Source organism: Anas acuta, chromosome 2 (assembly GCF_963932015.1).
Source record: "Anas acuta chromosome 2, bAnaAcu1.1, whole genome shotgun sequence".
NCBI lineage: Eukaryota > Metazoa > Chordata > Aves > Anseriformes > Anatidae > Anas > Anas acuta.
Genome location: NC_088980.1, coordinates 185,587 through 199,864, shown reverse-complemented (window position 1 = coordinate 199,864; position 14,278 = coordinate 185,587). Strand labels below are relative to the sequence as shown.

Sequence of the window (14,278 nt, the reverse complement as noted above, 5' to 3'; positions counted from 1 at the left end):
GGGGGGGGTACTTGTGGGGCTGGGAGGTTGTGGGGAACATCTGGAGAAGGTGCCTGTAGGGTTTGGGGGAGCACCTACAGGGTTTGGGGTGGGATCTGTGTGGCTGGGGGGGGGTCTCTATGGGGCCGGGGGGTTTTGGAGGGGTTGTGACCCTATGGGGTGCCCCCCCCAGAGCCCCAACCCGCGGCTGACCTAGCATTTTAGCGTGGCCGCCGTCCACCAGCAGCTTCATGCCCGTCTTCCGCTCCCAGTGGCCCGCGGGGCGCCCGGTGGCCCTACCGGTGTCACCGGCGGCGATTTTGGGTCAACGGCAGCGGTTTTGGGGTTTCGGTCTGGGGGGTGCTGACATGTCCCCCCCCGCACCCCCCCAGGCATCCTGGCCCTGCAGCTGCCCCCGGGGGTGCTCGACGCCGAGTTCTACAGGTGAGAACCAGTCCCCTCCGCCCCCTAAATGCGCCCCCAGACCCCCCCCAATTTATTCCCCCCCCCAATTTATTCCCCCCCCCAGCGCCTGCCTCCACCTGGCCGACATGCAGCGTCGGGTGCGGGAGGCACTGGCGGAGCGCGAGCGGCTGCTGCGGGCACGGGTAGGACGGGGGGTGGGACACCAAGGGGGGGGGGGGTCCATGGGGCTTGGGGGGAACCCAAGGCGGGGGGGGGAACCAAAGTGAGGGGGGAACCAAGTGTGCGGGGTGCGGGTTCCGGGGGGACACATTTGCGGGGCGCACCGGGGGGGAACCAAAATGAGGGGGGAACCAAGTGTGCGGGGTTCAGGTTCCGGGGGGACAAATTTGCGGGGCGCACCAGGGGGGGAACCAAAAGGAGGGGGGAACCAAGTGTGCGGGGTGCGGGTTCTGGGGGGACGCCATTAGGGTTAGGGTTGGAGTTGGAGTTGGGGTTCGGGTTGGGTTAGGTTAGGGTTAGGCCGCCCCCTGCTGGTGGAAAAACGGGTACTGCAGGCGGCCGAGGGGAGCTCATGCCCGGTGACGCCCGAGGGCGCCCCTCTGCCGCCACCTGCTGGTGGAAAACGAGTACTGCAGGCGGCCAGGGGCCGTGCACGCGCGGTGCTTATTACGTCTTTTTTTTTTTTGATGTGTAATTTCCTACGCTCCTAGATTTTTCTTCATATGTAAATGAAAGGTTCGTGCTAATTCCCGTTGAAAATATTTCATTTACTTTCTTGGTTGTATTGTCCTTTCTATGTTCAAAGCTGAGGCAAAAATAGGGTAAATTTTGCTTCTAGAAACACCGCAGTTCTTTTGTCTGCACTCCGCATGCTGTAAACTAGGGATAGGTGACAAATAAATAAAAAAATAAATAAAAGAACACAGCTGCTGCTCCTGCTCTCTTTCTTGTGCTTTGCCCCCTCCTCTTTCCCAGGTGATTGGGTTTGGGTGCTGGGCGGGGCCAAATGTTATACGATCCCTAGGCGTTCTATCAGAGAGCTCCTTCTGCGTGGGCTGCTCTTTGGGGTCGGTGCTTTGTTTATTCTTCTGTTAGCTACATGCAGGGTTCTTTTCGTGGGTCAGAGTCTTGTACGATATTTTCGAGGAAACCAATCTAGTAGTGCGTGCATTTATTGCATGAAGCTCTTTGGAGGTGATTAATTGTTATAGCACTTTTATGGATAGGATGTCAATGTTATTTTGTGTGTTTGCTTTGTTGTTCTATGTCCCTCATGATTTTTGCAGGGTTATAGGGCAGATGCCACCAGGTCTACCCCTTTTGTTGTTTTTGTTTTGTTTGATTTATTTTTCTTATTTTCTTTTTCGGAAGGGGGTTTGGGATTTGAGCGTCCTATTTTTTTGGGGTTTGGGATTTGAGCATCTTAATTTTGTGGGTGTGGGATTTGAGCGTCTTAAGTGTTTGGGTTAGGGCTTTTAGGCATAGGACTTCAGGGGTTTAGTGTGGTGGATAGTTTGGGTTAGGTCTGTAGGGGTTTCGAGGATTTTTAGGGTTAGGGCTTGCGGCTTTTTTGTGTAAGGGCGGTAAGGGCTAGGGTTACAGGGAGTGCTGTTAAATGGAGTTCTCGACAACTCGGCCTCTGATTGGCCGTGCCGGCTGCCCAGGGAATGCTGGTAGGTGTAGTTTTCCGGCACAAGGCTTTCCGGTAGGCTGCGTTGAGTGCCCAGAGCATGCCGGGAACTGTAGTTCTGGGACTCCGGACTTCCGGGAGGCCATGTTGGGTGCCCAGAGCATACCGGGAAATGTAGTTCTGGGACTCCGAACTTCCGGGAGGCCATGTTGGGTGCCCAGAGCATACCGGGAAATGTAGTTCTGGGACTCCGGACTTCCGGGAGGCCATGTTGGGTGCCCAGAGCACACCGGGAAATGCAGTTCTCGGGGACTAGGGCTGGGGCTAGGGTTAGAGCTTAGGGTGAGGGTTGGGGTTAGGGTTAGGGCTAGTGAATGCTGGTTCTCTGTGTTTGCAGATGACGGTGAGCGTGTGTAAACTAATTCCAGTTGAAGAAGTTTCAGTTACTTGCTTGGTGACATTATCAGTTCAACATTAAAAGCTGCAGCAAAAGCAAAAGGGGAGTTTTGCTTCTAGAAACACCACAGGTCTCTTGTCTGCTCTTGGAATGTTTTTGAGATAAACCAGATTTTAAAAAACAAAGGAAAAAAAAAAAACACAGCTGCTTCTTTTGCTCTCTTCCTACTTTCTTGTGCTTTGCCCCTCCCCTTTCCCAGGTGATTGGGTTTGGGTGCTGGGCGGGGCTGAATGCTATATGAGCCCCAGGCATGCTATCAGAGAGCTCCTTGTGCTTGGGCTGCTCTTTGGGGTAAGTGCTTTGGTTTTCCTTCAGTCAGTTGCAGGGTTCTCTAGGCAGACTGGAGCCTATGGATTTCTGGATTTTAAGTGCTTGGAATTCACTCAGTAGCGGGATGTTTAGTAGGGGCTGCTGGCTCACTGTTTTTTTTGGGATGGTGGGATACTCTTCTGTTTTTGAGCTATGTTTTAATCTCTAGATGTATAAACCCACTTGTGTAACTCTCCAGAGGACTAAAACCAGCTTGATTGAATGCTACATATGGCTTGGCAGCGTAGATGCGGCGTTACCAAGACGCTGAGCAGGGTTGTATCAGAGTCACCTCTTTCATCTGCAAAGGGTAAGTCTGCGACTACCCCTGCCGAGGCTGCTGTGTGTGCATGTCTTTTTGGCATTTGTGGAGCTCGGTTGTTTTTTTTTGTGTGTATGTTTTAACTTTCTGTTTTTCTGAGCAGTAAATAGTGTGTGTGCTGAGCGTGGTTGGCAGGAGGAGGTGGGGAGCTGCTCAGGACTGGTAGGTTTGGTTTCTAGGAGTGTGCGGCATCCTTCCTGTGTGATGCGACTGATTGTTGGGTGGGAACGTTCCAGCTCATATGTCTTAAGCAATGTAGCTTGTGTAGTGTGTGTTGTGTGGCCCGGGTGCAGCTTGCTGTGGTGTTGTGAGTGAACAATCTCAGAGCTGGTGAGCAGCTGAAGTACCGGAGCTGGGAAGAGAGAGGTCTTGCAGCAGGTACGCTGTGGCTGTGAGGTGCCTCAGAGTGTGCATTTCTCTTGTCTCTGCAGGTGCTTTGTGCAGTTGTGGAGAGGGAAGGGAAATCTTCATGTCAGGAAGCTCTGAGGGAAGGTGAGTGGTGTCAGCCTGGTCATGCCTTATCCGAAGCAAAGGGAAGACGCTCAGGTGTTTCCCTGTGAGGGTCCGAGGTGAGGCTGATTGGGATAGAGGAGCAGTGTGGCAGGTGGGTGCTTGCAAGCACCGCGGTCATTGTATCCTTTTGTGTTCCCAGGTGGCGTGGGTGATGCTGGCCGCTCCTTTCAAGCTTGGACCTAATTTGCAGGTCCAGAGGCAAGTGGAGTGCTGTTTTGAAAGGATAAAAGTAAAGCTGGGGTTGCTTATGTTGTTGAGGGATGGGTGCTACTACTGCTGGCAGCTGAATGTTTATCTTCTGCCTGTGTCTTTCCCTTGTTCAGGCTGAAATGCAGCGTGCAGTGCGCAGTGCAGGACGTCTCGACCCAAGCTGCCTCTGCAGTGACTCTGGTGTGTGATGAGCAGAGGTAACTGTTGTTTTTGGGGTGTGGTTGTCACTGCAGTTATTTTCCTACATCCAATAGAGTAAAACTCCAGTTTGCCTTTTAGAGGTGCTATAAGTGGGTAAGGAGAAGAGATGGAAGCATGTGCCACGTGGGGCAGGCAAGCGGCTGAGGTACAGGAGGGGATGAGAGTATGTGATTTTTTTCTGGGGATGGAATGGAATTGATTTTGTTGGTGTATAATCTGTTCTGCTCTTGGATTTTTCTTTCTAAGTTTAAAAAAAATAATAAAATTTGAGCTAATTCCAGTTAAGAAAGTTTCAGTTACTTGCTGGGTTGTATTGTCCTTTTAATATTCAAAGCTTCAGCGAAAGCATGGGGATTGTTGCTTTTAGAAACACCTCAGGTCTCATCTGCACTCTGCATTCTGTTGAGCTAAAGCAGATCCCCCCAAAAAAAACAAACAGGTAAACAAAAAAAAACAAACACACACACACACAAATGAAGAACAAAATAAAACACCATTGGTAGACTTGTTGTGAATGCAACGAACATTTAATCCCTTTGTTTTCCCAGGTGGTGTGGATGATACTGGCTGCACTGTTGGAGCTTGGATTCGGAGAGGAACACGTGAGCACAATCGTATGTTGCATCAGCAGTAGTCAGCATCGTGGAGAAGGTGGGCATCGTGGCCGGCGTGCTAGTGAATGCTGGTACTCTGTTTTTGCAGCTGATGATGAGCCTTCAGTTGACTAAGATGACAATCGGTGCCTGTGTATTTCTTGAGGCAGAGGGACTTTACCATGCAGCAACCTGAGAGCTAAGTTGGGGGGCACCTGGTATTTGCATATCTGGGGTGGCTAATGGGAGCTGTGAGCCAGAGCAGCGTGGTGCCTGCTGGCTGAATATACTTGGTGCCACTGTGAGGGTGGTTGAGGCTGAGTCACGTTCAGGCTGCTTGTGGCTGGGTCACCAGGCTAATAGGAGCAGCGGGATTATTTTGTAGCGTGAGTGCGTGCGCCAGGCAGGACAGTTTCCTTCTGTTCGTCTGTCTTGTAGTGTTGCTTCTACAACGTCTGTTCTGTGCTTCTCAGGTCTTGATATCCTCCTAACTTTTTACACCGGACTGACTAGACAGGGGACTTGGTAGCGGTGCTGAAGGGCCTCCATGCTTGTTTTGTCATCGTGATTCTGATTCGAGCACTTCTTGTCTTGCAGTCGCTGCTTGAACTGCAGATCTGTTTCAGGTCTTGTGCATCATATTCGGTTTGAGATCGCGTCTGTTTCCATCCTCACTCTTGCAGAAGTCATCTGGGCCGCATCAGGAGCTCTTGCTTGGGAATCGAATTCCTAAGTGTGTTCTTAGGGGGTTTTCACTCCCCATCCTTCCGGTCTCTTGTCTTGAAGGCAGGCTTTTTAGGCCTCCATCATCCCAGTTCTGGAAGCTGCTTCCAGTCGCGTGTCGTGACATTTGAGTCTCTGGTAGGGTCTGGTGCAGAGCACCTGTATCTGACTTGCTGTTGCCATAGGGCTTTCCTTTTGGGGGTCACCTTTTCTTGCGCCATGTGTTGTGTGTTTTGTTTGTAGTGTTTGTGGTGTGCCTGTGTGTGTATGTGTTTGGTCTGGAGCTGTGCTGCCTGGCAGTTAGTGATGACAGCTAACATGGCATTGCATGGGTGTACTAATACATTGTCTGGACTGTTTTGGCGAAGACATCCGGTCTGCCTCTGGGCACGTACTGAAGGGCAGCTGGCACAGTCATCTCTGTGGTGTTTGGCAGATGTTGGGCGTGGGAGATTTGAGCTGCTTGCGAGCAGCTGCTCGCATAGCACTGGAACGGTGTGCTTGAGGAGGTCTGTCGAATCTTGAAAGCTTACAGATATGGGGTTTTGAAACTTTTATTTTTATTTCTATGCTGTCCCCAGTAGAGTGTAAACCTTTGGAGGAACCTGTCACAGGAAAGAGCTCCTTCTGGAACTGTTCAGCACTCGGTAGGCAGCTCGGTGACTGGCTTGATCTACTTCTGAGGTGCTGAGGTATGGGGGCTTCTGTTTTGAAATGATAATATTGTAAATGGGGTCCCTTTGTGTTGTTGAGCGATGGGTGCTAATGCTGGCAGCTGAATGATTATCTTGTGACTGTTTTCATTTGTTTAAGGTGAAACACAGTGTACAACACGGGACTTGACCGGAGCTGCTTTTGGCAAGGTGAGCGATGGACAGATGCAGCAGGTACTTCAGGGGTGCAGCTGTTATTGCAGTTAGTTAACTGCACAAAATACAGTAAAAATCCTGTTTATATTTCAGGGGTGTTGTAGCTGGCCTAAGAGAGCAGATGGAAGCATCTTCCTCGAGGGCAGGTGAGGGCGCCGAGGTAAGGGAGCAGATGAGAGTAACTGTCCCAGCTGTGCTGTGGCTTTGGATGCTGCTTCAGCCTATGCTTTTGTTTGTCTTTTGCAGGTGTCTCGCACAGGCTGAGTGGGGCCAAGCTGCACTCTGAAGAGCAGCACGAGAAGGGCGGGCTGGTTGTGAGCTGGATTGGAGCAGAACTGCCAAGTAGCATGAGGTGAGTGCGAAGGGTCTTGCTTTGCAGGTGCCATGGCAGGCTCTCCACAGAAGCGGTTGAGGATTTGAGAAGAGGTTGCGGATGATCAAGGAGCGACACGTGCAGGGATGGCTTGAAAACGGTATGGCCGCTTTCTCTTCTGTTTATCAGGTGTCCCAGGCAACGTGGGCTGTGATGTTAGTCTTCAGAATCGGAACAAAGCGGGTGCTGATGGCTGTCTTCTTTGGTAGGCAAGGAGGTGCCCAAAGCCCTGTCTTGTGTAGCCTGAGCACGCCTCGCTGAGTATGAAGCTTGATTTCCAGCAGTTCTGAAAACTGTGTTGAGGCTGAAATGCTGTTTCTGTGTTTGGGTTGGGCTCGTACCTTGGTGAGTGTAGGGATGGGTTTTAATTTGGTGCAGTGGAGGGCCTGGCCCCAGTGTCCTGTAGTGTGTTTTGACCCGTGAGCATAGCCTTTTGGTTTTCAGATAGCCTACTGAAGTAAGTGATTTTTCCTGTGAGTGGAATGGAATTGAATTCTTCTTTGGCGCATAATCTGTTCTGCTCCTAGAGTTTTCTTCCTGCGTAAATACAAGTCTGCGCTAAATCCGGCTGAAAAAGCTTCATTTACTTGCGTGGTAGTATTGTCCTTTCAGTATTCAAAGCTGCAGCAAAAGCACGGGGATTTTTGTTTCTAGAAACACCCCAGTTCTCCTGTCTGCACTCTGCATGCTGTTGAGCTAAGCCTTATAAGGAAGTTAATAAAACCACAGCTGCTGCTGCTCCTCTTTCTGCTTTTTTATGCTTTCCCCCTGCACTTTCCCAGGTGATCGGCTTCAGGTTCCAGGTGGGACCTAATGGTAACTGAGTTGAAGGTATGCCATCAGAGAGCTCCTTCTGCCTGGGCTGCACTTTTGGATAAGTGCTTTGTTTTTCCTTCAGTCTTTTGGAGGGTTCTTTAGGTGGGTCAGATTCTATGGACTGATGCATTTTGAAGTCGAAACCGGTACTCCTATCTTTTTGAGGTGAAAACTGGTAGGATCTGTCATAGTAAAGGAATCTAGTAGTAGGCGCCTGTATTGCACGCAGCTCTTCCTCAGGTGAGTAGTTGTTATGGCAGTTTTACGGATAGTATGGTGATGTTACTTTGTGTGTTTGCTCTGTGGTTCTGGGTCCCTTCTGATTTTTGCAGAATTACGGGGCTTTCTGTGAGCCTTTAAATCTATGTCAAATCTTATCAAAGTCATAACCTCGCTGTCAAAGTGATGCAGCAGGGTTTAGGAGAAATGTATGATGGAGGCTGCCTGTGTGAGCGTGTATCTGAAAATGGCAGCAGTGGGCACGTAAGGGGTAGTCTGTTTCAAGTTTAGGGACAGTTTGTTATATTTCTGGAGCTTTTGCCTGTGTGTTTTCTGTCTGTCGAGTGTTTAGACCTTGCAGCCTTTTAGTCTTGATGTCCTTGAATTGACATATTAGAAGTATGTTTATTAGGTGTTTCCAGGTAGTTGTTTTTGGGAAACAGTGGGGTAATGTCTCTTGACCGCATAAGTGCAGTAGTGCCTGGAGAGTGAGCAGGCTCACCTTCTTCCTCTCTGCAGAATAAGTCCGCCCGGGCCCCTTTCGGCGCGGCGCCGCCCGGGCCCCTTTCGGCGCGGCGCCGCCCGGGCCCCTTTCGGCGCGGCGCCGCCCGGGCCCCTTTCGGCGCGGCGCCGCCCGGGCCCCTTTCGGCGCGGCGCCGCCCGGGCCCATTTGTCCTGTGGAGCTACTGAGCAGCTGAGGTAAAGGAGTTTTGAACAGAGAGGTATTGCACAACTGTATGTTGCATGAGTAGTAGTGAGCGTTGCCTAAGAGGTGGGTGTCAGGGCTGGCGTGCTAGTGAATGCTAGTTCTCTGTTTTTGCAAGTGATGATGAACCTGTTTGAGCTAATTCTATTTGAAAAAGTTCCAGTTACTGGCCTGGTCGTGTCGTCCTTTCAATGTTAAAAACTGCAGCAAAAGCATGGGGATTGTTGCTTCTAGAAACACCACAGGTCACCTGTCTGCTCTCTGCATGTTTTTCAAGTAAAGCAGATCTTAAAATAAAATAAAATAGTAATGAAAAAAAAATAAAAACCAGCTGCTGCTGCTGCTCCTTTCTTTCTACTTCCTTGTGCTTTGCCCCTCCCCTTTTCCAGGTGATTGGGTTTGGGTGCTGGGCGGGGCCGAATGGTATATGAGCCCCAGGCATGCTATCAGAGAGCTCCTTCTGCCTGGGCTGCTCCTTGGGGTAAGTGCTTTGTTTTTCCTTCAGTCAGTTGCAGGGTTCTCTAGGCAGGCTGGAGTTTATAGATTTCTAGAATTTTTAAGTGCTTGGAATTCACTTAGGAGAGGGATGTTTAATAGAGGTTTCTGGCTCACTGTTTTTTGGGATGGTGGGTTGCTCTTCTGTTTTTGAGCTAAATTTATTCTCTAGATGCATAGACCTACTTCTGTAATTTTCCAGAGGACTAAAACCAGCTGCATTTCATGCTACATGTGGCTTGGCAGGGTAGATGCAGCATTGCCAAGAGACTGAGCAGGGTTGTATCAGAGTCACCTCTTTCATCTGCAAAGGGTAAGTTTGATTACCCCTGCCGAGGCTGCTGTGTGTGCATGTCTTTTTGGCATTTGTGGAGCTCAGTTGTTTTTTGTGTGTGTATGTTTTAACTTTCTGTTTTTCTGAGCAGTAAATAGTGTGTTTGCTGAGTGTGGTTGGCAGGAGGAGGTGGGGAGCTCCTCAGGGCTGGTAGGTTTGGTTTCTCGGAGAGTACGGCAGCCTTCCTGTGTGATGCGACTGATTGTTGGGTGGGAACGTTCCAGCTTGTGTGTCTTAGGCAATGTAGCCTGTGTAGTGTGTGTTGTGTGGCCTGGGCAGATTTTGCTGTGGTGCTGTGAGTGAAGAATCTGAGTTAGAGGTGGTGAGCAGCTGAAGTACCGGAGCTGGGAAGAGAGAGGTCTTGCAGCAGGTACGCTGTGGCTGTGAGGTGCCTCAGAGTGTGCTTTTCCCTTGTCTCTGCAGGTGCTTTGTGTGCAGTCGTGGACAGGGAAGGGATATCCTCGTGTGATGGAGCTCTGAGGGAAGGTGAGTGTTGCCAGCCTGGTCATGCCTTATCCGAAGCGAAGTGAAGACGCTCAGGTGTTTCCCTGTGAGGGTCTGAGGTGAGACTGTTTGGGATAGAGGAGCAGCGTGGCAGGTGGGTGCTTGCAAGCACAGTGTCGTTTTGTCCTTTTGTGTTCCCAGGTGTTGTGGATGATGGTGGCCGCTCCTTTCAAGCTTGGACCTAATTTGCAGGTCCAGAGGCAAGTGGAGTGCTGTTTTGAAAGGGTAAAAGTAAAGCTGGGGTCGCTTATGTTGTTGAGGGATGGGTGCTACTACTACTGGCAGCTGAATGTTTATCTTCTGCCCGTGTCTTTCCTTTGTTCAGGTTGAAATGCAGTGCGCAGTGCAGGACGTCTCGACCCGAGCTGCCTCTGCAGTGACTCTGGTGCGTGATGAGCAGAGGTAACTGTTGTTTTTGGGGTGTGGTTGTCACTGCAGTTATTTTCCTATGTCCAATAGAGTAAAACTCCAGTTTGCCTTTTAGAGGTGCTATAAGTGGGTAAGGAGAAGAGATGGAAGCATGTGCCACGTGGGGCAGGCAAGCGGCTGAGGTACAGGAGGGGATGAGAGTATGTGATTTTTTTCTGGGGATGGAATGGAATTAATTTTGTTGGTGTATAATCTGTTCTGCTCCTAGATTTTTCTTTCAGTGCAAATAAAAGTATGAGCTAATTCCAGTTAAGAAAGTTCCAGTTACTTGCTGGGTCGTATTGTCCTTTTAATATTCAAAGCTGCCGCAAAAGCATGGGGATTGTTTCTTCTAGGTACTCCCCAGTTCTCGTTTGCATTCTGCATGCTGTTGAGCTAAAGCAGATTTAAAAAAAAAAAAAAAAAAATACAAGAAACACACACACAAACAACAACAACAAGAAACCATGATTGGGTTATTTGTTCTGAATGCAACTATCATTTAATCCCTTTGTTGTCCCAGGTGGTGTGGATGATACTGGCTGCACTGTTGGAGCTTGGACTCGGAGAGGAACACGTGAGCACAATCGTACGTTGCATCAGCAGTAGTCAGCATTGTGGAGAAGGTGAGCAATGGGGCTGGCGTGCTAGTGAATGCTCTTTCTCTGTTTTTGCAGCTGATGATGAGCCTTCAGTTGACTAAGATGACAAACGGTGCCTGTGCATTTCTTGAGGCGGAGGAACTTTACCATGCAGCAGCCTGAGAGCTAAGTTGGGGGGCGCCTGGTATTTGCATATCTGGGGTGGCTAATGGGAGCTGGGAGCCAGAGCAGCGTGGTGCCTGCTGGCTGAATATACTTGGTGCCACTGTGAGGGTGGTTGAGGCTGGGTCACGTTCAGGGTGCTTGTGGCTGGGTCACCAGGCTAATAGAAGAGGCAGGATTATTTTGTAGCGTGAGTGCGTGCGCCAGGCAGGACAGTTTCCTTCTGTTCGTCTGTCTTGTAGTGTTGCTTCTACAACGTCTGTTCTGTGCTTCTCAGGTCTTGATATCCTCCTAACTTTTTACACCGGACTGACTAGACAGGGGACTTGGTAGCGGTGCTGAAGGGCCTCCATGCTTGTTTTGTCATCGTGATTCTGATTCGAGCACTTCTTGTCTTGCAGTCGCTGCTTGAACTGCAGATCTGTTTCAGGTCTTGTGCATCATATTCGGTTTGAGATCGCGTCTGTTTCCATCCTCACTCTTGCAGAAGTCATCTGGGCCGCATCAGGAGCTCTTGCTTGGGAATCGAATTCCTAAGTGTGTTCTTAGGGGGTTTTCACTCCCCATCCTTCCGGTCTCTTGTCTTGAAGGCAGGCTTTTTAGGCCTCCATCATCCCAGTTCTGGAAGCTGCTTCCAGTCGCGTGTCGTGACATTTGAGTCTCTGGTAGGGTCTGGTGCAGAGCACCTGTATCTGACTTGCTGTTGCCATAGGGCTTTCCTTTTGGGGGTCGCTTTTTCTTGCGCCATGTGTTGTGTGTTTTGTTTGTAGTGTTTGTGGTGTGCCTGTGTGTGTATGTGTTTGGTCTGGAGCTGTGCTGCCTGGCAGTTAGTGATGACAGCTAACATGGCATTGCATGGGTGTACTAATACATTGTCTGGACTGTTTTGGCGAAGACATCCGGTCTGCCTCTGGGCACGTACTGAAGGGCAGCTGGCACAGTCATCTCTGTGGTGTTTGGCAGATGTTGGGCGTGGGAGATTTGAGCTGCTTGCGAGCAGCTGCTCGCATAGCACTGGAACGGTGTGCTTGAGGAGGTCTGTCGAATCTTGAAAGCTTACAGATATGGGGTTTTGAAACTTTTATTTTTATTTCTATGCTGTCCCCAGTAGAGTGTAAACCTTTGGAGGAACCTGTCACAGGAAAGAGCTCCTTCTGGAACTGTTCAGCACTCGGTAGGCAGCTCGGTGACTGGCTTGATCTACTTCTGAGGTGCTGAGGTATGGGGGCTTCTGTTTTGAAATGATAATATTGTAAATGGGGTCCCTTTGTGTTGTTGAGCGATGGGTGCTAATGCTGGCAGCTGAATGATTATCTTGTGACTGTTTTCATTTGTTTAAGGTGAAACACAGTGTACAACACGGGACTTGACCGGAGCTGCTTTTGGCAAGGTGAGCGATGGACAGATGCAGCAGGTACTTCAGGGGTGCAGCTGTTATTGCAGTTAGTTAACTGCACAAAATACAGTAAAAATCCTGTTTATATTTCAGGGGTGTTGTAGCTGGCCTAAGAGAGCAGATGGAAGCATCTTCCTCGAGGGCAGGTGAGGGCGCCGAGGTAAGGGAGCAGATGAGAGTAACTGTCCCAGCTGTGCTGTGGCTTTGGATGCTGCTTCAGCCTATGCTTTTGTTTGTCTTTTGCAGGTGTCTCGCACAGGCTGAGTGGGGCCAAGCTGCACTCTGAAGAGCAGCACGAGAAGGGCGGGCTGGTTGTGAGCTGGATTGGAGCAGAACTGCCAAGTAGCATGAGGTGAGTGCGAAGGGTCTTGCTTTGCAGGTGCCATGGCAGGCTCTCCACAGAAGCGGTTGAGGATTTGAGAAGAGGTTGCAGATGATCAAGGAGCGACACGTGCAGGGATGGCTTGAAAACGGTATGGCCGCTTTCTCTTCTGTTTATCAGGTGTCCCAGGCAACGTGGGCTGTGATGTTAGTCTTCAGAATCGGAACAAAGCGGGTGCTGATGGCTGTCTTCTTTGGTAGGCAAGGAGGTGCCCAAAGCCCTGTCTTGTGTAGCCTGAGCACGCCTCGCTGAGTATGAAGCTTGATTTCCAGCAGTTCTGAAAACTGTGTTGAGGCTGAAATGCTGTTTCTGTGTTTGGGTTGGGCTCGTACCTTGGTGAGTGTAGGGATGGGTTTTAATTTGGTGCAGTGGAGGGCCTGGCCCCAGTGTCCTGTAGTGTGTTTTGACCCGTGAGCATAGCCTTTTGGTTTTCAGATAGCCTACTGAAGTAAGTGATTTTTCCTGTGAGTGGAATGGAATTGAATTCTTCTTTGGCGCATAATCTGTTCTGCTCCTAGAGTTTTCTTCCTGCGTAAATACAAGTCTGCGCTAAATCCGGCTGAAAAAGCTTCATTTACTTGCGTGGTAGTATTGTCCTTTCAGTATTCAAAGCTGCAGCAAAAGCATGGGGATTTTTGTTTCTAGAAACACCCCAGTTCTCCTGTCTGCACTCTGCATGCTGTTGAGCTAAGCCTTATAAGGAAGTTAATAAAACCACAGCTGCTGCTGCTCCTCTTTCTGCTTTTTTATGCTTTCCCCCTGCACTTTCCCAGGTGATCGGCTTCAGGTTCCAGGTGGGACCTAATGGTAACTGAGTTGCAGGTATGCCATCAGAGAGCTCCTTCTGCCTGGGCTGCACTTTTGGATAAGTGCTTTGTTTTTCCTTCAGTCTTTTGGAGGGTTCTTTAGGTGGGTCAGATTCTATGGACTGATGCATTTTGAAGTCGAAACCGGTACTCCTATCTTTTTGAGGTGAAAACTGGTAGGATCTGTCATAGTAAAGGAATCTAGTAGTAGGCGCCTGTATTGCACGCAGCTCTTCCTCAGGTGAGTAGTTGTTATGGCAGTTTTACGGATAGTATGGTGATGTTACTTTGTGTGTTTGCTCTGTGGTTCTGGGTCCCTTCTGATTTTTGCAGAATTACGGGGCTTTCTGTGAGCCTTTAAATCTATGTCAAATCTTATCAAAGTCATAACCTCGCTGTCAAAGTGATGCAGCAGGGTTTAGGAGAAATGTATGATGGAGGCTGCCTGTGTGAGCGTGTATCTGAAAATGGCAGCAGTGGGCACGTAAGGGGTAGTCTGTTTCAAGTTTAGGGACAGTTTGTTATATTTCTGGAGCTTTTGCCTGTGTGTTTTCTGTCTGTCGAGTGTTTAGACCTTGCAGCCTTTTAGTCTTGATGTCCTTGAATTGACATATTAGAAGTATGTTTATTAGGTGTTTCCAGGTAGTTGTTTTTGGGAAACAGTGGGGTAATGTCTCTTGACCGCATAAGTGCAGTAGTGCCTGGAGAGTGAGCAGGCTCACCTTCTTCCTCTCTGCAGAATAAGTCCGCCCGGGCCCCTTTCGGCGCGGCGCCGCCCGGGCCCCTTTCGGCGCGGCGCCGCCCGGGCCCATTTGTCCTGTGGAGCTACAGAGCAGGTGAGGT

The 14,278-nt window shown here is 49.8% G+C and overlaps 1 long non-coding RNA gene across 2 annotated transcripts; it reads left to right on the top strand.

Annotated features, from left to right (window-relative positions):
- The first annotated feature begins 3,490 nt into the window (after positions 1-3,490).
- LOC137851915 (uncharacterized) lies at positions 3,491-4,342 on the top strand. Of its 2 annotated transcripts, XR_011093571.1 has the most exons (3): positions 3,491-3,615; positions 3,776-3,865; positions 3,960-4,342. It is a non-coding gene; the product is annotated as an uncharacterized lncRNA (long non-coding RNA). The 2 variants fall into 2 exon arrangements; XR_011093570.1 differs by having other exon boundaries at positions 3,491-3,865.
- The last annotated feature ends 9,936 nt before the right edge of the window (positions 4,343-14,278 follow it).